Genomic DNA, 25,350 nt, shown 5'->3' on the forward strand with positions numbered 1-25,350 from the left:
CATGACAAGAGAGGTTGTATTAGTCTGTTTTCACACCACTAATAAGGAAATACCCAGGACTGGGTAATTTATAAAGGAAAGAGGTTTAATGGACTCACAATTCACATGGCTGTGGAGGACTAACAATCATGGCAGAACGTGAATGAGGAGCAAAGTCACACCTTACATGGGAGCAGCCAAGAGGCTTGTGCAGGGGGACTCCCATTTATAAAACCATCAGATATCATGAGACTTATTCAGTACCATGAGAACAGTATAGGGGAGACTGGCCCCATAATTCAATTATCTCCACCTGGTCCCACCCTTGACAAATGAGGATTATTACAATTCAAGGTGAGATTTGGATTGGGACACAGCCAAGCCATATCAGAGGTAGATTGATTTGTCAGAGCTTTCAATTATGCTTAGTGGCTAAGTGTTGACCAAAGTTCAGGTCTCCAGAATTGTTTCATTATGGCTCACCATTTGTGTGGACATCATTGTCTTTATTTGTCCAAGGAATACCATAGGAGAGCTGGAATTTAAGGTAACTACCATGTTTAACAAGCAAAACTCATTTTTGCTTCCTTAGTATACTTATTTGCTTTCAGTCTGAAGGTTCCACACAACAGGTGTCCAAGCTGGAAAGAGAGGAAAATTGTAAAATTTCCCTTAAAATTAATCTATTTTATATTGTTATCTTGAAAAAGTCTCATTTCTGCCACTGCTGGGGACTGAAACTAAATTATGTATATGCGTGTGTCTTTAGTCACTAGAATCACAAAAGAAAATGATCTACTAACCTTAGAGAAATTCCTCCAGTGAGGAGCAATTATCTTTCTATTTGTTTGATTTCACTTTAGAGGAAAGCGAAGGCTCTCACAAACTATTAGAGCCAGTGGGAAGTTTCTCATCCTGGAGCTAGACTGTGAACATTAATTCATTTCACATCTGCTTTTATGAGGACTACCCTTTGCCTTCTAGTTTCTGGTATCTTTCACCACTAGTCACAAGGGCTGTCTTTTCTATATGCATTGCTTCTTGGTATATTATTTCTGCCAGTGATTGGCACAGGCAAATCTCAAACCCCAATGCTTCAAACCCTAACCCTGTATTAATGAGCTCTCACATGCTGGTTGCATTTATAACTTGACATATATAACTTTATTTAATCTTCCCAGCAATTCTATGAAGCAGGTTCTATTATTTTATTCCCATGATATAGATACAAAAATTGACGCACTTAGAATTGAATCACTTGTCTAAAATCTCACAGCTAGTAAGTGACAGAGTCAGAATTTAATCCCAGGCAGCAATGTCAGTGTCCATATTCCTATCCACAATGATATGCTATTCCAAATGTTCGTACAATTGCGTCTAGCAAATGTGGTTAAGAGTAAGAATCCTTTGCATTTGGACAGCATTTCTCATTGCCCAAAGTTTTCACTATCTGCTGCTTCTGTCAGTGAAGAGATTACTTGAGGGAGTTTGGAGGATAGCAAAATGGTTAAGAATCCTGGCCCTATCTGTAGTCAGAAATATCTGTGTTAGAATCTGATTTACAATTTGATTTCTCAGAGATATTTGTAATAAGTGAATATCTACTTCTGGAAAATGCTGAGGATTCTAGATAATAATACTTCTAGTAAGTATCTTTAGATCGGATGTCCTCAATGCAATTTCCCTTCCCTTGTGGGAAAATTTCTCACTGGGTGTCATATTGTTGGGAAATTAACTCCTTCCCCAATACCCTAGAAATTATGATTTGGACAATGAGTCTAGAACTAGTCAGTTCAGATGTTCTTTTCTACATTAAAGTGTTTTTTTATTATTTCAACTTTTAATTTAGGTTCAAGGGGTACATTGTGTGACACTGAAGTTTGAGCTATGAATAATCAAATCCCATCACCCAGGTAGTGAGCATAGTACCTAATAGACAGTTTCTCAATCTCTGCCTTCCTCCCTACCTCTCCCCTCTAGTAGTCCCCATTGTCTATTGTTCTCATTGTTATGTCATCTGCACTCAATGTTTAGCTCCCACTTATAAGTGAAAACATGCAATATTTGATTTTCTGTTGGTGTGTTAATTCACTTAGGATAAAGTTTTCATGAGTAATGAAGAGATTCAAGACCAGTGGCTGCAGCAAGCCGTAGCACTAGGGAGGGTCCACAGCCTGTGATCTCCAGGAATGACAAAGGTGGTAATGCCAGCAGAAACAGCATCAAAGGCTCTGTGACTTGACCTTGGTTGGATGTACCAAGGTTATCCTGGAACTCCACCATCCACAGCAATTCTGTGACACCTTGATATCATTTCAATACATTCTTTTCCTGCTTAAATTAGCCAAGCAATTTCTGTTGCTTACTATTCAGGTTCCTGATAGGCACAGTACCTGACTCCAAAGGTCATACATATAATAGAAGAGTAATTAACATGTTTTAATTATTGTTATCATTATTGTTATTGCCATTCTTTTATGGCACTTTTCAAATTACCAAGAATAAACTGGATTTATATGGTTGATCACAAAGAAAAATAATCAAAACTATCTGGATGTAGAGAAGAAATCTTTATGCCTACGAAGTCTCTTCAAGCAGTTCAGTGAGTATAGATACTCGTGGAGACAAGGGAAAGATACAATGATCACACCTCTCTGAAAGTTCTTTCCTTCAGTTGGTGATCACGTAAGATAACTGCTGTCTCAATGAGAAATATGCTTCTTCCTGAAAAGAGCAGATAAAAGTGTTTTTAGATAGTGATATCCAAAAGTAACAAACTGCAGTAACTAAGATGAAGATGCTTTGGTATGGTGAGGTGTTATAGAAAGAGTATGAGCCCATTGTTCAGTTCCCACCTATGAGTGAGAATATGCAGTGTTTGGTTTTTTGTTCTTGCGATAGTTTACTGAGAATGATGATTTCCAATTTCATCCATGTCCCTACAAAGGACATGAACTCATCATTTTTTATGGCTGCATAGTATTCCATGGTGTATATGTGCCACATTTTCTTAATCCATTCTATCATGGACACAGGAAGGGGAATATCACACTCTGGGGACTGTGGTGGGGTGGGGGGAGGGGGGAGGGATAGCATTGGGAGATATACCTAATGCTAGATGACGAGTTAGTGGGTGCAGCGCACCAGCATGGCACATGTATACATATGTAACTAACCTGCACAATGTGCACATGTACCCTAAAACTTAAAGTATAATTAAAAAAAAAAAGAAAAAAAAAAGAAAGAGTATGAGCCTTGATACCTAAAAAACCTAGAATCCCAGCTCATGTAATTGCAGGTATAATTTATGTTTTAGCTAGCCCCTGCCCCACAGACTGGCTTGGTTCATAGGCATCAGCCAGGTCTTCCAGGCCACTGACAATTTCATATTCACCTTTGTATTACTCCATGTTAGCATTTGGAACATTTCTACAAATCGTTGCTAAGGTAATGAATCCTCTCAGAGATCAAGAACAGTGATCAAGGTAGTTCTACAGTTTGTTCGTACATGGAAAGAGATGGTTTATTTGAAAGGCTCTAGAAAAGTTTTTCCTTCCTGAATTTCTCCTTCCACTAATTCATGAAATGTCTCCATGTGTCATCTTCTGTCCATCCCCTGAAACTATCCCAGTTGCTCCCATATACAGTTTGTGTTCAGGAGGATGCTTTGCTGTCGTTGTGAACTAGCATATCTAGCATTTCCTTGAGTTATAGAGATCTCTGAATTATTTATGTCTGCCCTACACTCAAGTGAGAAACACTCAGTGAATTTAAGAATTCTGTTGGATTAGCATCCACCCCAAAACAGGAGCATACCATTCATTTTGAGTGCCCCTAGAATATATACTGAGACACAAAGACATACTAAGACAGGTCCTATCTTGGATGATGAAGTACACATCAAACAATTTTAAAGAAATTAAAATTATACCGGCTACATTCTTTTTTTTTTTTTTTTTTTTTTGAGACGGAGTCTCGCTCTGATGCCCAGGCTGGAGTGCAGTGGCACGATCTTGGCTCACTGCAACCTCCGCCTCCCGGGTTTGAGCCATTCTCCCACCTCAGCCTCCTGAGTAGCTGGGACTACAGGTACCCGCCACCACGCCTGGCTAATTTTTTATATTTTTAGTAGAAATGGGGTTTCACCGTGTTAGCCAGGATGGTCTTGATCTCCTGACCTCGTGATCCACCTGCCTAGGCCTCCCAAAGTGCTAGGATAACAGATGTGAGCCACCGTGCCCAGCCACAGGCTACATCCTTTAATCAGAAATGAGTTGAACCAGAAATCAGCAATGGAAATATAACCAGAACACATCTTAACACCTGCAGTGACCCCTGCCTGACAAGGCTGACCATAAGATGACAGAGGTTGGCCTCAGCTCCTGAACTTTTCACCCAAAATAACTCCAGGGGTTGTCCATATTGGTGAGGCCAATGGACTAATGTCATGACCAAACCTGTTCAATACTGACAATTTCCGGCAGTACCTCTAATAACAGGACTACATGAGCAGGCCTGTTAGCCTGTACTGCCTTACTAATGTGTGTCCTAATTGCAATAATGTAACATTGCCAACTCTTTATTTCCAGGGACCATGTGCATCCTCTGAGACTGCACTTCTTGGATGTGTATCTGACCATCCTGACACTGTCTCAGTCCTGAGATATGTCAAGTCAGCTTCAACATTCTGGTTAGACGTATGCGGTACCTAAATTAATACTTTGGGCCAGGGAAGAAAGGATACAGACAAAAACTTAGTTAAAAAAAAAAATGAGAAAATGAAAAAAGGGCCAGGCGTGGTGGCTCATGCCTGTAATCCCAGCACTTTTGGAGGCCGAGGCAGGCAGATCATGAGGTCAGGAGTTCGAGACCATCCTGGCCAACATGATGAAACCCTGTCTCTACTAAAAATACAAAAATTAGCTGGGTGTGGTGGCATGCACCTGTAGTCCCAGCTACTCGGGAGGCTGAGGCAGGAGAATCACTTGAACCCGGGAGGCGGAGGTTGCAGTGAGATGAGATAGCGCCACTGCACTCCAGCCTGGCCACAAAGTGAGACACCGTCTCAAAAAAAAAAAAAAAAAAAAAAAGAGGAAATCTTCTGGCTCTCTAAAGTAGCCCTGATGGACAATGAGATGGGTGATGATACAGCTTTTCCTGGCTTGGTAACTGTTGGGACTCATGGTTACCTGCAGTTTTCCAGGTAGGTCTGATGACCCCACCTGGAGTGATCTTGATTATGTCTGTGGTCAACTTTTACTTCAGTCTGACTTCTTGGTTACTGCCACGTCCCCCTCTAAATCTGACCTATTAGGGTCTACGATAGGCTAGCTTATTTTTATTTCTCAGGTCCTAAAACTTCAAGAGTGAAATTGAGGAGTCTGACTCCTGGTCAAAAACCTATCTGAGATTTTCCAGGCCAAACCATAGGCAATTACGAAGGCTCCACCTGCCAGGCCTCACCAAGAAAGCTGCCCTCCAACACCAGGCTGGATGCAAGCCAATGCATGGCAGTCTCTGAGGGAAGCTGCAATCAAGGACTCAGGGCCTCCTGGCCAGTCATGGTCTTCACATATTTGCATTCTGAGCCTCGGTTGCTTTCCCCCTAGCTGTCTTTCCCTGAGGCCTTGGGCCAGGTCCTCTTCAGGGGGCTACCTCAACCAGGAAATCCTTGTGGGAGGAAGAAAGGGAAACTTGAAGATAATTTTTCCCACGCTAACTCAGTGTCCAGTAATTTTGCACTCCTAGCTTTTTCCCCTCATTCACCACACCCCCCTCAACGTCCTTAAAACTTAGGTGCCTTTTTATTTAGGGTTCTCAACATTGAGGCACCCCCACATCTGTCAGATCCAGATGATACTTGACTGGTGTGCTATTCCACTGGGGGAAAATGAAAGAGGGAGATTTGTCTCCGGCTCTGATTTTAGACTCTTGCTTGTACCATTGCAGTAATTGATAAAGGCTTAACTCTTCCATGGATGGCTTGTTGCTTTAATCAGCTGCTCTCATACCTGACAGCTCAATTCTCCCTCTACCGGTTTAGCTCAGCTTCTGACAGTAACTAGACAAAACATTTTAAAGTGATCCATGAGTCAGAAACAGTCTTAAGTGAAATTGAAAAAAATTAAATAAACATTAAAAGAAAACGTACCAAAATTTGAAAGACACAAAACCGTGGTGTGAGGGAGATTTATAGCACTAAATGCATGCATTTAAACAGAGGAAAGACTTCAGATCGATATTCAAACTTCCTACTGCAAGAGTGTAGAAAAGAAAAAATAAAGGAAGCAGAAAGGGAAATAATAAAGTTAGGGGCAAAATAGAAATCATTAAAATTAAAAACAAAGTAGAAAAAAATCAGTGAAGCAAAGAGCTGATTACTTGAAAAGATCAATAAAATTGGCAATTTCTAGCAAGAATGTCAAATAATAAAAGAGAGAAAGAAAGAGAAAACACAGATTACCAATATCAGGAATAAAACAGGAAATAAGACTACAAATCTTGCAAACTTTTAAAGGATAATAAGGCAACGCTATTAACAATGCTACACATATAATTTTGACAATTTAGATGAAAGGAATCAATTCCTGGCAAAATACAGACTATTGCTACTCACCTAATATATAACAGATACATTGCATATCCCTGTAACTACTAAGAAAATGGAAATTACAATTTTAAAAGACATTTTCAAACAAGAAATCTTCATGCTGTGATGATTCTACAGGGGAACCCTGTCAAATATTTAAAGAAGAATGAACACCAATTCTGTACAACATATTCTAGTAAATAGAGGAGGAAGAAATACTTCTTCACTAATTTTATGAGGATATTATTACACTAATATAAAAATTCAGACAAAGAAAATTGGACTGCAGCAAACTACAGGCCAGGATCCCCCATGAATATAGATGTGAAAATTATTAACTATTACCAGGTAGAATTCAGCAATATACAAATAATTACACCCTCAGGACCAAGTGATGTTTATTTCCAGAATGGAAGGCTGATTCAAAATCCAAAAATCGATCAATATAATCTACCATGCTTACAGACTAAAGTAGAAGTCATACGATCATATCAATCAATATAGAAAAATAAAAACAAAAAAATGAGCAAAATGTAGCATCTATTTGTAATAGAAACACGGAAAAACATAAATGGGAAACTTTCTTAACATCAGTTAAAGCATCTACAAAATGTATAACTTATATTATACTGAATTGTAAAAATTAATCGTTCCCCCTAAGATCAAGAACAAGGAAATGACCTCTGCAGTCACTATTCTTTTCAATAGTTTGTTGGAAAATCTAGCCAGCATAATTGAATAGCAAAGGAAATAAAAGGCATGTAGATTGAAAATTAAAAAATATAACTATTCCTATTTTCAAGTGACATGATTGCCTAGAACTAAGTGCATTCAGTAAGATTGCAAAATACAAGACAATCATACAAAAACTTGTATTTCTATAACTAGCAAAGAGCATGTGAGCATTGGAAATAAAAATACAATGCCATTTATAATCACTCAAAAACAATAAAACACTTAAGTGTAAATATACTAAAATGTGTGCAAAACTTGTATACTGACTACTACATAATACTTATGAAGAAATCGAAGAAAAGGTATAACTCTTCCCAAGTTGACACACAGCTTTCATGCAATTTCTTTTAAATTCCCAGCAAAATCTTTGTAGATATAAGCAAGATTATTTAAAAATCTATTTGGAAAGGCCAGGAAATTGGAATAAATGGACAATCTTGAAAAGGAAGACAAATTGGGAAGACTCATTCTGTATAATCCCATGCCTAATGACGGAGTGATAATGGTTAAGACTGTGTGGAATGGTGGAGGAACAGACATATGTATACCAGTGGAGCAGAACAGGGAAACTACAGGGAGAACTTCACAATCATGCCTGACTGACTTTTCGTGCAACATCAATTCAATGAAGAAAAGATAGCCACTTCAATAAATTATCTTGGCGCAAGTGAACGTTTATAAGTAAAAAAATGAACATTGATGTAGTCTTACACCATATACACACATTAACTCAAAATGGGTCACAGGCATAAATGTAAAATATTAAAACTTTAAGAAACAAACATAGATAAATATCTTCAGGATCCAGGGCTAAGCAAATAACTGTTCAACTTTAAACCAAAATGTATAATTTAGGGGCTGGGAACAGTGGCTCACGCCTGTAATCCCAGCACTGTGGGAGGCTGAGGCAGCGGATCACCTGAGGTCAGGAGTTCGAAACTAGCCTGGCCAACATGGTGAAACCCTGTCTCTACTAAAAATACAAAAATTAGCCAGGCCTGGTGGCACATGCTTGTAATCCCAGCTACTCAGGAGGCTGAGGCAGGAGAATCGCTTGAGCCTGGGAGGTGGAGGTTAAAGTGAGCCGAGGTCGCTCCATTGCACTCCAGCCTGGGTGACAAGAGCAAAACTCTTGTCTCAAAAAATATATATATATGCATATATAATATATATAATATTTATATAATATAATATAATATATATTACATATGATTTAGGAAAATAAAAATGTATAAATTCAACTGGGTAAAAATTAAAAACTTTAGCACTGAAAAAGATGTATTAAGAGAATGAAAATTTAACCTACAGACTGAGAGAAAAAATATTTGCAAAGTATGTGTCTGAAAAATTGTATCTAGAATATGTCATTACCTTTCAAAAAGTAATAATATATGAATAATCATTTCACTGAAGACATATACAGATGGCAAATAAGCACAGAAAAAATATTCAACATTACTAGCTACCAGGGCAATGGAAATGAAAACCAGAATGATAGTTCACTACAAACCTATTATAATAGCTAAAATAAAAGAAATAGCAACAATATTAAATGCCGGCAAGAGTTCAGAAAAATCAGATCACTCATACGTTGCTGGTAGGAATATAAAATGGTACAGCTGCCCTAGAAATAGTTAGGAAGTGTCTTAGACAACTATACATCCAAATACTGTATGACCCATAAATTGTATTTATGGTCTTTCACCATAGAGAAATTAACTCATATTCACACAAAAACCTGAACCAAATGTTTTGTTCATAATAACCCCGGATATTCTTCAATGGGTAAATGGTCAAGTAGGCTGTGATACCCTGAATAGCCATGACAGTCATACCATAAATACTAGTCAGCCTTGAAAAGGAGCAAACAATTGACAAATTTTATGAGCTGGATGAATCTCCAGAGAATTATACTGAGTGACAAAAGCCAATATCAAAAGCTGTGGATTGTAAGGTTTCATGTATATAACAGTCTTCCAATGACCACATTATTGGAATTAAAAACATATTGGCATTTTTTCTGAGAGTTAAGGAGGAGGTGGGGGCCAGGGGAAAGTGGAAGCAGCTCTCAGAGGCTACATGGGGGGGGTCCTGTGGTGATAGACATGTTCTACAGCTTGACTGTATTGATATCAATGTCCTGGCTACGGTATTGCACTATATTTGTGCAAGACGTTCCTGTTGGGAGAAATAATTGAAAGAGTACATGGGACCTCTCTCTATGATTACTTATATCTATATATTTATTACAATTATCTCCAAATTAAAAAGTTTAAGTGAAAAAAAGAGAAGAATGAGGAAAGTCTCAATGCCCTGCAGTGATCTCCAAGATTTTGGGTTTTTTTTTTGTTTTTTTTTTTGAGTTCATAGCAGTAGTTATCTCATATTTAATAATTGACTTGGCTTTTTTTTTATACTTTAAGTTTTAGGGTACATGTGCACATTGTGCAGGTTAGTTACATATGTATACATGTGCCATGCTGGTGCGCTGCACCCACTAACTCGTCATCTAGCATTAGGTATATGTCCCAATGCTATCCCTCCCCCCTCCCCCCTCCCCACCACAGTCCCCAGAGTGTGATATTCCCCTTCCTGTGTCCATGTGATCTCATTGTTCAATTCCCACCTATGAGTGAGAATATGCGGTGTTTGGTTTTTTGTTCTTGCGATAGTTTACTGAGAATGACGGTTTCCAGTTTCATCCATGTCCCTACAAAGGACATGAACTCATCATTTTTTATGGCTGCATAGTATTCCATGGTGTATATGTGCCACATTTTCTTAATCCAGTCTATCATTGTTGGACATTTGGGTTGGTTCCAAGTCTTTGCTATTGTGAATAATGCCGCAATAAACATACGTGTGCATGTGTCTTTATAGCAGCATGATTTATAGTCCTTTGGGTATATACCCAGTAATGGGATGGCTGGGTCAAATGGTATTTCTAGTTCTAGATCCCTGAGGAATGGCCACACTGACTTCCACAATGGTTGAACTAGTTTACAGTCCCACCAACAGTGTAAAAGTGTTCCTATTTCTCCACATCCTCTCCAGCACCTGTTGTTTCCTGACTTTTTAATGATTGCCATTCTAACTGGTGTGAGATGATATCTCATAGTGGTTTTGATTTGCATTTCTCTGATGGCCAGTGATGATGAACATTTTTTCATGTGTTTTTTGGCTGCATAAATGTCTTCTTTTGAGAAGTGTCTGTTCATGTCCCTCGCCCACTTTTTGATGGGGTTGTTTGTTTTTTTCTTGTAAATTTGTTTGAGTTCATTGTAGATTCTGGATATTAGCCCTTTGTCAGATGAGTAGGTTGTGAAAATTTTCTCCCATTTTGTAGGTTGCCTGTTCACTCTGATGGTAGTTTCTTTTGCTGTGCAGAAGCTCTTTAGTTTAATTAGATCCCATTTGTCAATTTTGGCTTTTGTTGCCATTGCTTTTGGTGTTTTGGACATGAAGTCCTTGCCCACGCCTATGTCCTGAATGGTAATGCCTAGGTTTTCTTCTAGGGTTTTTATGGTTTTAGGTCTAACGTTTAAATCTTTAATCCATCTTGAATTGATTTTTGTATAAGGTGTAAGGAAGGGATCCAGTTTCAGCTTTCTACATATGGCTAGCCAGTTTTCCCAGCACCATTTATTAAATAGGGAATCCTTTCCCCATTGCTTGTTTTTCTCAGGTTTGTCAAAGATCAGATAGTTGTAGGTAAGTGGCATTATTTCTGAGGGCTCTGTTCCGTTCCATTGATCTATATCTCTGTTTTGGTACCAGTACCATGCTGTTTTGGTTACTGTAGCCTTGTAGTATAGTTTGAAGTCAGGTAGTGTGATGCCTCCAGCTTTGTTCTTTTGGCTTAGGATTGACTTGGCGATGCGGGCTCTTTTTTGGTTCCATATGAACTTTAAAGTAGTTTTTTCCAATTCTGTGAAGAAAGACATTGGTAGCTTGATGGGGATGGCATTGAATCTGTAAATTACCTTGGGCAGTATGGCCATTTTCACGATATTGATTCTTCCTACCCATGAGCATGGAATGTTCTTCCATTTGTTTGTATCCTCTTTTATTTCCTTGAGCAGTGGTTTGTAGTTCTCCTTGAAGAGGTCCTTCACATCCCTTGTAAGTTGGATTCCTAGGTATTTTATTCTCTTTGAAGCAATTGTGAATGGGAGTTCACTCATGATTTGGCTCTCTGTTTGTCTGTTGTTGGTGTATAGGAATGCTTGTGATTTTTGTACATTGATTTTGTATCCTGAGACTTTGCTGAAGTTGCTTATCAGCTTAAGGAGATTTTGGGCTGAGACGATGGGGTTTTCTAGATAAACAATCATGTCGTCTGCAAACAGGGACAATTTGACTTCCTCTTTTCCTAATTGAATACCCTTTATTTCCTTCTCCTGCCTGATTGCCCTGGCCAGAACTTCCAACACTGTTGAATAGGAGCGGTGAGAGAGGGCATCCCTGTCTTGTGCCAGTTTTAAAAGGGAATGCTTCCAGTTTTTGCCCATTCAGTATGATATTGGCTGTGGGTTTGTCATATTTGTTATATTTTGGGTTTTATAAAAATATAAAAGTTTAAAAAGTATGCATAGCTGAGTTAGGGATTGGGAAGAAGGAATAGTTGGAACACAGAGGATTTTAGGGCAGCGAAACCATTCTGTATGATATTATATTGGTGGATACATGTCATTATACATTTATCCAAACTCATGTAATGTACAACACCAAGAGTGAACCCCAATGTAAACTATGAATTTTGGGTAATAATGACATGTCAATGTGGGTTCATCCATTGTAACAAATGGACCACGCTGGTGGAGGATGTTCATAGTAAGAGATGTGCATGTTTGGGGGTAGAGGGTATATGGGAACTCTCTTGTAAACCTAAAACTCCTTTAAGAAATATAGTTTATTTTAAAAAATAATGAAATGAACAGACAAAAAACAATATCATTTAATCCAAACATGTCTATGGGCCAAAAATGGCTCCTAAGAAGCTGTTCAGACTTCTGATATGGTCTTTTCAGCCATACCAGAATTATGAGACATAGAGAAAAAGATCAAATTCCCCAGATTATAAAAATATGAAAAGGAAGTGGCAGAACTGCAACTCTAGCCTCCTGCTTTCTAGGTGTGAACACCTCCCTCAGATGTTATCATCCTTGAGAAAATCTGCAGATAAAAATGTTATTCATTCTCGGTCACTTGTTTTTATACTAATGATAAAGCTCATTACCTGTTATTTTCCCTCAGGTTTAAAGGTGCTTTCACAGTTCAAAGTAATATTATTTGACAGATAGAATGCATAATGGTAATTGGTGAATTCAATAAATATGCACTGTGGGCTGTACATTTTGTTGTTTACTGGTTAAAAGAAAGTAAATAAGAAACAGCTTGCCTTTAAAAATCCACATTTTCATGGTGGGAAAGTACATAAGCTAATATTATAATATTACCAAGTGAAAAATTCTAATTGCATGAATTGCAATATTTACTGTAAATAAGTACCTGTTACATGAATCATGATTAAGCATCTAACCCTTTAGGAGACATCAAGGATTCCCCCACTCCTTGAAGCTCAGACTTGTAAGGTATGTTTACATCTGTAAATGGCCCAAGTGTAACTCCCTGAAGGAACTGAGGAAATAGAAAATGATTGAAACTGCAGCCCTTGGAGGCAAGGAAATATGAATATGAATCCTACAGTTCTCATTTACCAGAAGCAAAGCTTTGGGTATATCACTTAGATTCCCTAGACTTCATTTGACTCATCAGTACAATAGGACTTTAATATCTGTCTTCCAATGTGGTACTGAGTGTCAGATATAGCATGATAAGACACTTAATAAAGGGGCTCATACTGGATGTTCGTAAAGACTCTAAAGTCTCAAAAACAGGTATGTGCCTGGTTAGAAAACTGGGAGTTCGGTGCATTGAGCTCTGCCACTTTGTTTTTTTATATGTCTGTTATTAACTTGTGGATCTTAAAGATTGATATAGGCTAAGCATGGTGGCACATGCCTGTAATGCCAGCACTTTGGGAGGTCAGGGCAGGAGGATCACTTGAGCCAGGAGTTGGCGACCAGCCTGGGAATCATGGTGAAACCCTGTCTCTAAAAGTAAGAAGAAATTAGCTGGACTTGGTGGTGTCCACCTGTAGTCCCAGCTGCTTGGGAGGTAGAGGAGGAAGGATTGCTTGAGTCCAGAAATTCAAGGCTTCAGTGAGCTGGGATTGTGCCACCGCACTCCAGCCTGGGCGACGGAGCGAAACCCTGTCTCAAAAAAGATAAATAAATAATATAAATGTGCTTGTTGCCTAATATTTGATAGTGTAACATAAAAAAGACATTGTTTGCAGTTTAAAATGCTTGACTCAACAAAAATTAAGCATGTCTTCTTTCTAGGATCCCTGTAAAATTGAAGTAAAACCCAATTTTTAGAAAGTAGTATCCCACAAGGTCCACGATTATATGAGAGGAGATAATAGTGTAGCATACAAGAAATTTCAGCCAGTTTCAAAGAGCAAAAGTTGGAAAGGAAGTTATAACACAGTGACTTCTAGAAATATTCTCTTAAAATATGAAGCAATTTCTCCTGAAAGCACTCCAGAAGAAAATCAAATGTGCTGGCATATGGGGTGCTATTGAAACATGTGTTTGGAAAGTGGAGTGGAGAGCGGTCATTATCTATCTGTTGTAATTCTCTGTACAGAATACTTGGACCCCCGTGTCTCCAGACCCAGTCTTCACAGCCAGCATGTAGCTCAGCCATTTCCTAATGCACCCTTAGAAATTATATTAGGGGTTCTTTTCTGGAAAAGTAAAATGATCCAGTGAAAAGATCTTGAGATGCTGATATTTGGAGACTCACAAAGAAAGAGGATCTACTAGTGTGAGAGGCTTTTATTTAAGCCACCAGGAGAAGGCCTGATCTGTCTTATGGTGTCCAAGGGTTTATTAGACTATTGGATGCTATTAGAGTCCAGTAAGTCAAGAGCTGATTTTAAAAGGGCACAAAATTATCTTGCTGTGGATGGAATGGCTTTCCTTCAGAATCCTGGGGGCTTGCATTGTGATTTCTCCACTTGCATTTGCCACAAGCTCCATATTCCTTTTCCTATAGCTTTTCCCTTTTTCCACTTTTTCCCATCACTGACGCTTCCAACTCCACAGGATCTGCTGGTCACCCGGCTCTAGTGTCAGGGATGATTGTACTGTGCCTTATGCCTGCTGCCATGCCCTTTTTGTTGTGAGCCTTACTCAAAGATGTCAGCTTTCTGTGTCACCGGGTGACAATATATCTGGAACAATATTCCTAGATGTGGAATGTCTTGATTTTAGAAGTCAAAGAGGCCATCCAGGTGCCATGCTACCTACTTTATGGTAGGTGATGCAAGATGCAGGTGACATTTTGGAAGGAGTATCCTGTCAAGACTCCTGAACTTGACCACTAAAACCTTTACTGAATATTCCTGCAATCTATCTCCCATCCTCTGGAGCATCTTCAGTCTCCTAGCTAACGCTTGCTCCACCTGTCCATTCACCATGACACAATCAAATGAAGTGGATCAGTGTAACACACTGTGAGGTGGTCCAGATGTTATTTGGATATCATAACAGAGGGTGGGTGAAGTAATGTAACCTTGAGGCAGTACTGTACATTAATCTTGCTGTCTGTCCATGTGAATACAAACTGTTTCCAATACTGTTTTCTAGTTGCAATGGAAAAGACTGCATTATCAGATCATGGCCACATGCCATATACCTGAGGCCTTGTTAGTCACTCCAGCTCTGATACAATGTCTAGCACAGGAAGCGCAGCCACTCCTTGATGACAGATGTGGAGGTGGAGGTCTATAGTCATTCTCCAGGACCTGCTCCATTTCTGTAGGGGCCAGAATGGTGAAATAAACATTCAGAAAATTGCTAGATTAGATAGAAACTAATATCACAAAATATTTGAAAATGTGGGGATCCTTTTGCTCTTCTTTACTGAAGGCTTGACTGGAGCTGGAAGATCCACTTCTGTGTGGTTCACTACTCAGATCAGACTCATTTTTGGCAGCTGGGATTATTTCCTCTGGAAGTCAACCTCTTCATGCCATGACTGCTGGCTTCCCCCAGAGAGAGTGGTGAAAGAAAGAAACAGAGATGCAAGGAGGGAGTTACAGCCTCTTATGACTCAGTCTCAGAAGTCACAATGCCACTTTCACTTTTTCCACATTCTGTTCATTGGAAATGAGTTTCATCAGAATGAGGAAAGAAAATGCACAAACCCCGGCTGTGAATTACCAGGTGTCCTGGATGTGTCAGAATTTGATATGCCTGTTGTAACAACCTCAGGGGAAGGAATTCGGCTCCTCAAACGTTTGAGGTTATGATTGTCAAAGGACTGTGGATGCATTTCCAAACCACCACACACACTAACAGTGTAAAATTTCAAGTGAAGCTTCAGACCTCTGGACTTAGAATACAGGTCTCTCCACTCACCAACTAACAGTGTAAAATTTCAAGTGAAGCTTCAGACCTCTGGACTTAGAATACAGGTCTCTCCACTCACCAAGAAGAGCATTACCAGGAGACACCCTGCCTCACACTGTGTTGATTCACCTTGGCTTAAGTGTGCTGAAGGAAAAAAATAAACAGTAATGAAATAATTCATTCTACTTGAAAGTGCCCATCAAGAGTTTCTGGAAAGACGTTCATTTACCCGAACAGCTTATACACCAGAAAGAAATTTGTTGCCTGTTCTCTCTGTAAGTTTGTGTGTGCAGGTTCTAGATTTACTACCACAAATATTGCCAATGGAATTTAAGGGAAACCAACATATATGAAGAAAAATAAAACTCTACAACCTTAAGGGTCCTTCAGTATTGATATACTGTCTTAGGAAAGATATCTCAAACTGTGTGCCAAAAGATAGTAATATGTATCAAAATGGAGTGAAAAATCTCATTTAAATGGTTTACCAATAGATTCTGTAACAAAACAAAACATTTTATTAGCGTTTTTAAGTGAATGACTTATCATAGATTTTTATATTTTGATTGAATTTTAAATTTTCATCAACAAAATACACAACTTATATTCTACAAAATGCCTTTGACTCTGGAATCCTATTTTGCAGGACACTTATTAATGCACTTGGAGAAATTCTAGTTTGAGTATGAGACAACCTTGAATTCGAAAACACTTTACAGTTTAAGTACCTCTTTGTGGACTTGGCATGTGTAGACCCCTGTTGTTTTCACTACTGCAGCTGGCAATTTCTAAACATCTTACCTATTCCAATTACGGGCTGATTCCTGGAGATATTTTAGTGTGCACCCTATAACTTAGGTGTTTCAATAAGTGGTGGCTGAATTTAAATATTTCAAGATATCTCATAACCTAATAATTGCAAAATAGTCTCACTTTCAGATAACTTAGAGTTTCATAAATGAGCATGGCAGAGTAAAAAGTAGAAGGAAACCTGGACTCGGAGAGTAAAAGACATGAGCTAGAGAGACCCATTTTTGCTTCTTGTGAGCTTATGATTGCTTCACTTAACTTCCTAAACCTACATTTTCTTTTCTGGGAAACAGGTTAAGTAATCTCCATCCTGCCTGTTTCATCAGGATCAATGGAGATAATGCACAAAAACCATGAACTGCTAAGTGTTCTGTATGTTTCGGAAGTTAGCAGATGCCTGCTGATACAATGTGTTGAATAGTTCTTACAGTTAGACAGCATCATTAATCGAACAAGACGTGAAATACGATTCATAAGCAGATAGAGAACTTTGCTTTCCATGTGGCCCACACACCCGTGGCAAACAATTTCTTCAGCAGCGTCTCTGTCTTAAAGTATTGAAGGATGTGTCAGTGGATTTTGTGAAATAAGCCAAGAATTAAATGCCTTCTGCTGTGGCTGAAGGTAAGGCTGAATTTTGGTATTAGGCTTCTCTTTTGTTTGGATTAAGGGATGATGAGTATCTCTGTAGAGAACAATGAATAAATCACACACCATTCAATAACTGCCAATTCTATCCAGATGCCTCGCTTTCAGATATGTCAGCTAACAAGAGAAGAAAAGCCAATGCTATATTTATTAATTCTGATTTCTTTCTCAGAAGACATCTGAAATATGGCTTAGATTTCTGGTAGAAAATATATCTAGATAGAGCTAGCTAGCTAGTTAGCTAGATATAAATATAGAAAGACATTTTAAATAAATAAATGAAGGATTCTTATCATTTAAAGAAATACAACAATATCCTCTGGAGTTAGAGACACCTAAGATTGAATCTCAAATTTACCACTTATTAGCATTATATCCTAAGATAAACAATTTAACATTTTGAACCTCAGTGTCCTTAAGTATAAAATTGGTTGCAGTAATACTACCTACTCATAAGGTTATTGTGAAAATTGAATGGGATAAAACATATGAATTGCCTGGCGCCATACCTAACATACAGAAAACCCGCAGGTACTGTTAACAATTATTAGTAGTAGAAGTGCAGTGTTGTATGCGTTGATAATTAAAACAGTATCATTTGCCTTCAAAGATATGTCAGACTGTGGGATACCAAGATAGGAGGAAGGATGACCAAATGTATTGTAAGGTGTAATGTGATATGCTGCAGTTAAGGCACCGTGGTACAGTGAATGAAAGATACGGTGATTCTGAGAAGAGAATCAGAGAAGCCTCCCAGTGAAGATAACATTGCTGATGTGCGTTCAATGAAAAGGAAGATTTCAACAAGTGTCTCTGTATAATTTAGGCTTATTTCCAATGTGTCATTTTATAAACAGCATGAAATATGGATTCAGACAGTTGTGGGTTACCTTGAGAAATATTTGTTTTTATTATTCTGCAGATGTCTATTAAGTCAGACACTTTGGTAGCCACAGAGGATAAAACAATAAATGGAATGTTATTCATGACCTACCAGGAGGCTGTAATCTAGGGAAGGAAAAAGGCCAATAACCATAGGTGGATAAGTGTAGGGGGACCATATATCACCAAAAACAGGTACTTCTGAGTATGAAAATGGGTAACTATCAATAATTCCACCAGCACTTAAAGCATGTACCAAGTTTGTTCTCAGCAAACTGGAACTCACTGTAAACCTAGGCAAATGATTTGAGATCTCCGTAAGTACTACAGGAAGACAATGATAGAACCAACTCAGTGTGGGCAGTGGGCAGGCAAAAAAACTGAGGAAGTTTGTACCGCATTTTAACAACTAAGAGTTCACGAGGCAGGAAAGAAATGGAGTCCAGCCTATGAAATGACACAAAGTTCTGAAACCCAGTGGTGTGTGTCAGGATCCACAGACAGCTTCATGTGACTAAAACGTATAATTAAAGGGAATTGGCAAGACATCAAAATAAGATACTTAGCAAAAATAAAATAAAACAAAAAACTTGAAGAACTAAAGCAAACATTGTTAATAATACAAAGCTAGTAAAGGCAAAGCTCTCGTTGACTCCTGAAACAATTCAAAGGGCTGGCTAACTGCACTTCTCAACATTATCTTTGCATCTGTGCGCGACAGCTTAGAACTCACTGCTGTGGGGTATTGAGTAAAACATAAGGTTGGTGCCTGCTATAGCTTGAATGCGTGCCCCAAAGTTTATGTGTTAGAAATTTAACCCCCAATGCAACATTGTTGAGAGATGGGAATTTTAAGAAATGATTATTTCACAGTGGTTCTGTCCTCATTAATGGACAAGTGGCATTATCTTGGGAATGGATTAATTATCACAGGAGTGGAGGCCTGATATAAAAAGATAAGTGTTTCTACCTTTGTCTCTTGCTCTCTCACATGCTCTTTTCCTCTTCCATCTTCCACCGTGCAGTGGTGCGGCAAGAAGGTCTTTCCCAGGTGCCGGAACCTTGATATTGGACTTCGCAGCTTTCAGAGCTGTGGGAAATAAATTTCTTTTCTTTATAAATTATTTGGTCTGTGATATTCTGTTATAGTAACACAAAGACTAAGACAGTGGTTATTCTGTTGTTTGTTTGGCTTTTATTGATTTATTTATTATTTATTTATTTATTTTACCTCCCATGGCATTTGGCAGATTCTGGAAAACCCCAAAGGCTCATATTACACTTCCTTCTCAGTAGTAATGAAATTGCACAAGACTGCTAAGCTCCTCTCTGCATGTACATTTTTAGGTAGCTGAAATGGCATGCAGACTTACCTTGTGTTACTTCTTCACAACAGCGAAGATACCGATGTGTCCTCTGAGAACTGAGAAAGAAACATCTAGTCAGCAATATGCAAGGGTCCAGATAAGAAATCTGGGAAGGGAAGTTTATTAAAGGAGAAAAAAGTCAAGAAACAAAAAAGAATAGAAAAATCAGCAACTTCTAAAGAAACTTTTGCTTTTCTTTTCTCTGCAGGGGCTTCCCCAACTCTTGGAAAGTTCAAAAGTATATTGATTCTGTCTTTCTGTCCAGAGAATCTCCATGTAGTTCTAAGGCTGAAAATCAGACTTGCAACTCAACTACAGGGAAAAATAATGATAGTATTTAACCAGTTTGAAACTTAGCATATTCATATGTAATTTGGGTCTAATTAAGTGCATGCTACAGATTTGATTTCTGGATTATCTGAAATAACATATATAAAGCAGTTGATAAAATACATGGTATACTTAGTATGTGCTTAAGGCATTTATTTGATTCTCTTATGGCCTGTCCTGTTAGCAGTTTATAATTGAGGCTTGTACATCCACCTCCAAGAATATAGAGAACTTGATGGTCCCTCATGAAAATGTTTTTGATAAAAACTGACTGTCTTGTTTTCAATAAGACAGATGTGGAGATTATTAAAAGATGCTTAGAGAGGCAACTTTGTGTCACAGAAATTCACACTGACCTATTACTTAAAAGTTCTGGGTTTAGGTCTTGGCTTTTCTGCTAAATAATTTGGGGTCATAGGTAAGATCTCATCTTTCTAATTCTCAGATTCTTCATCTATAAAATGAACATATTTCATTGGAACGGAATTTTCAAAAACGTTTGTCAAAGTCTGCTACATAAGTTAAATAATTTTGGAAAATATTAAAGAAGTTTATTTTGGCTGGGCGTGGTGGCTCACGCCTGTAATCCCAGAACTTTGGGAGGCTGAGGTGGGTGGATCACGAGGTCAGGAGATCAAGACCATCCTGGCTAACACGGTGAAACCCCGTCTCTACTAAAAATACAAAAAAAGAAATTAGCTGGGCGTGGTGGCGGGCGCCTGTAGTCCCAGCTACTCAGGAGGCTGAGGCAGGAGAATGGCATTAACCTGGGAGGCGGAGCTTGCAGTGAGCCGAGATCGTGCCACTGCACTCCAGCCTGGGTGGCAGAGCAAGACTCCGTTTCAAAAAAAAAAAAAAATAGAATTTTATTTTGTGTTGGACTTGTAAAAGCATTTAAAATGTATTGCTGCATACTCTCATTCTTCAGGAGAAATATCTATTATGTAGCACCCCAGTAAATTTCATTGCATAATTCTCTATCACCAACCCCCACCCCATTTTGAGAGTATCTTGAAACAACTGGTAGATACTTTTGGAATTGCTGGATGGAAAACCTCCAAAGGCTGACATGAAGGCTATGAGTGATATAGTGAGAAGACCATGTGACCTGCATATTTTTTGATTGGAATTGTCTATTATACCTAACACTGTTTTTTGAATTTCTTTGAAGATCAGTTTATTCATGTGGTTAGAGTCCTACCACATCATGTTACTCACTCTTGAGTTTTGCAGTATGGAGAGGATGTTTATGTTGAGATACGTGGAGCAGGAACTCAAGTTTAGCGTCAGCCTAGAGAGGTGGCTCAACAAGGGAACAGGAGTGGTATACTGATAAAGGCCTGGGTCTCTGAGTCACACAGACTGGGGATGAAATCCTGAACCTATTAATCTTTTCAGCTAATTTTCTTCTCCATCTTATAGCGTTATTGTGAGAATTATTAATAAATAGAGTATAACTAGTCACGAGAAGGCAGGCCATGTTGCACTTTACAAACAACTCCTAAGCATAGTTAATCTTCATTTTGTGGATTCTGTATTTGTGAATTGGCCTACTTGCTAAAATTTATTTATAGCCTAAAATCAATAGAGTGTTTTAGTGTTCATTCATAGACATGCATGGGACAACAAAAGAATGGAGTCACCCAATGAGCACATTTCCGACTAAAGTCTATCAAGGCCATGCTCTGTCTTGTTTCAGCTCTGACACTGTAAACAGTGCCATTTTCACTGTCTGTGTAGCGTTGCTGTTTTTGCATTTTTTAATATTTTTGGCTTTGTCATTTCACTTTTAAAAAATGACCTCCCTAGTATAGTGCTGTACTGTTATCTAGTGTTTCTAATTTCAAGAGGGGTATGGTGTGTGTTATGGAGAAAATATGAGTCTTAGATAAGCTTTGTTCAGGCATGATTTATAGTGCTGCTGGCTATGAGTTCAACATTAATGAATCTACCATATATTTAAATAGAGTGTCTTTAAACAAAATTACACAGAAAACAAGGTTACGTATTGATCAGTATAAAGATGTTGTGAGCAGGGGCTTGAAGACACCTAACCATGTATTTCCCCTAGGAACAATGGTTCAATATTCACTAATTCAGTGTTTATGGTGACTTTTTAGGACATAATTACCATGAATAATGAGAACAAACTATCTTAAATAGAGATTGTTTTGTGCTCATATTTTATGAGAGTGGCTGTGGCTGACAGAACTCTGATATTAAAAATGCTATAGGTCCCATGACTGAGGAAAAGAGAAATCTTGATAGTACCAGATTACTAATTGAAATGCTCAGTGGGGGCCAGGCACAGTGGCTCATGCCTGTAATCCCAGCACTTTGGGAGGCTGAGGTGGGTGGATCACGAGGTCAGGAGATCGAGACCATCCTGGCTAACACGGTGAAACCCCGTCTCTACTAAAAATACAAAAAAATTTAGCTGGGCATGGTGGCAGGCGCCTGTGGTCCCAGCTACTCAGGAGGCTGAGGTAGAAGAATGGCGTGAACCCGGGAAGCGGAGTTTGCAGTGAGCCGAGATCGCGCCACTGCACTCCAGCCTGGGCGACAGAGCAAGACTCCATCTAAAAAAAAAAAAAAAAAAAAAAAAAAAAAAAAAAAATGCTCAGTGGGGAAACTGGCTACACCCAAACCCAAAGGTATCTGAAAGTATAATTCAGTTATGGGCTCTAAAGTGCTAACCATTGTAAGTATTCAACAGGCAACACTAACATGTGCTGGGCCTAGGACACTCAGGATATCGTGTTCACTTAAGGCATAGCTCTTGCTGTTTGGCTTGGAGAGTAGGGCCTGGGAAGAGTAAGTCAAGTGGGAGAAAAGAGAATCTCGAGCTGATAACATGCTCAAAGCTTGGAGCTAACCATGGCTCCCCTCTGTGTGTCTTGTACCTCATGGCCAATCCAAAAAGGCACTCTCACATACAGAGAGGCAACAAACAAAGAGGCAGATATAGAGATACAAACATACAAAATGAACAAGTGCATTTATAGTTAGAAAACTATCGAATGTTTTAAAATGAAAAATGAATCAATACTACAGGTGGTCATATTGTTGTATTCAAAATATTTTTATTCTCATGTTTAATGAATTTAGTTTTTCTTAAAATGTTAAAATGCAAGGATTAATTATATGAAATACATAAAGGATGACTTATTTTTCTAATCAAATGTCTAACCTAATTAAAAAAAACAGAAATGTGCTTTAAAGAATGGCAGCTCTAATTAGGGACAAAAGAAGAAGATGAAAAAAGAGGAGGAGATGGAGGAGGAAAAGGAGAAGAAAGAAAAAGTGGAGGGAAAAGAGGAGGAAGAGGATTAATAGAATGATGTTTAATATGTAGCATTCGATGCATAAAACAGGAATATATATATATAATTTAATCTATTACTCAAAACGCCAACATAAACTTCTAGGGAGGGATGGAGTCATGGGCAGACCCAGCCTCGTGTACTCCACTATTAACCTACAATTCTTTCAAAATGTTTGAACTCAATTTAATCTATTCATCATACTTTATTTTTTAATTGAGAGTCCTAATTTTTATACCTTTTTATTTAGATTTTTCTGTATATATAACTGTGTTACAATGTACAGAATTTTAATTTAGGATGAACAGCATAGAACAGCTATTTCTGCAAATGTCTTATAGGTAGGTTAACGCATATATTTTTGGGGTTGTCAGCATTCAAGACACTTCTCCTTTCTCTCTGGAAACCACGATGGCATTGTTTTATGAACCTTACAGGGAAAATGGAGCCTTTTAATTTTATTTACATTTTATTTTCACCCCAATTGATAAACCTCGATTTGATCAACCAGCTGTTATCTGAATAATTTTCAAATGATTCAATAATCCAAAGTTGTCCGTGGAGAGTATCACCTCTTGGTGTGGGACACCTGGATGCTACTGTGTGTATTGTGCTCCTTGAGGATTTTTTTTTTTCTTGAGCCGGAATCTTGCTGTCACCCAGGCTGGAGTGCAGTGGCCCAATCTCGGTTCACTGCAACTTCTGCCTCACGGGTTCAAGCAATTCTCCTGTCTCAGCCTCACAATTACAGGCACACGCCATCATGCCCGGCTAATTTTTGTATTTTTATTAGAGACGGGGTTTCACCATGTTGGCCAGCCTGGTCTCAAACTTCTGACCTCTGGTGATCCACCCTCCTCGGCCTCCCAAAGTGCTAGGATTACAGACGCAAGTCACCGCATCCAGCCCTGAGGATCAATTTTTATAAGAGAATTTCTCCTGTTATACTTCTCCCTCTTTGCTAGCCTCTATAGGGTCCTATGTGGTAGGACAGCGATTTTCTAGAAGATTCTAACCATAGTAAAATACCACTTTTAATATAACTCAATAATATATGAAAGAAAGGGAAATTTCTGAAGTAAAGAAGTGATAGTGGCGATGCAGAAAAGTAGGTTTTTAAGTTTTAAAGAGTAGGATCCACAGGAATTAGGGAAGATTATAGCATATATGGCTTTTAGCTATTCATAACAGAAGCTAAATCGAGCTAGGGGAAAATATTTAAGGAAGCAAGCAATGTTGAATTCAATTTTGGGTCACATTTCCCAAATTTTATAAACTCCATATGAAAACGCTTGGAATATTTCCACAGATAAGTTACGAAAATCAGTTAGTTCTGTCTTCCTCACGTAAATCAGCATCTTTCAGCTGGCGTCTCTCACTGCAGGCTTCTCATTGGTGACTCCAGGGAAAGTTGAAATTGACCTGTTACTTAAAAAAAAAAAAGTTTCACAATAGAGCCAAAACTCTCAAGTCATTGCTTAGTGCATGCCCTTTTCCCCTAAATTTTGAGTGCTTGGGACATCTATGTTTTGTTATGAGAAGGAAGAGCTGAAAAGTCAGGGACTTTTACTAACTTGAGACAGTCCCAGAAGTGAAAATTATGGCACAATCACATGCAGGCACTAGAAGGTTTTCCCTGGTGTATTAATGCAGGGGCTGATGCACAGAGACTCTGGAGGAAGAGCGAACAGAAAAGGACCACAAGCTATACCACAGGTACTGTGATCCTGTGCCCTTTGCATTCGACTGTCCTGGTTCCAGTATGGCAAGAGGCATTAATAGCATCTTTTTAAACAAGGACCTTCAGATCACACAGAGTGAACAGCTAGACTTTGATATTGCACACCCTTGATCTTCAGGGGATGATAATGCCAGAGTTAAATAAGTTTCCCATTCCCCAACCCAAAACAGCATGGGTGAAGAGACTTTTAAAAAGGAAGGTGTCTTTTTGAATGTGCATAATATGCAGGCGCTCAAGTGATTCTCTTTTATGTGTCTGAGGAGCTTTCTGATATCATTCACACACTCTGGTTTAGATATTGGTCTGGAATTAAATGCTTCTCCCAGAATCCTCTTTTTTTGCAGTCCGTCACTTCACTTACAGGGCAGCAGGAAAAGAAGGAAACATAAATATGCTTAGAGTCTGTAGTGAACAAGGTATTCATTTCTCAAATCTCTTTCTTACATGACTTCTCACTTAATGC

This window comes from Pan troglodytes, chromosome 7 (assembly GCF_028858775.2).
Source record: "Pan troglodytes isolate AG18354 chromosome 7, NHGRI_mPanTro3-v2.0_pri, whole genome shotgun sequence".
In the NCBI taxonomy this organism is placed as follows: Eukaryota; Metazoa; Chordata; class Mammalia; order Primates; family Hominidae; genus Pan; species Pan troglodytes.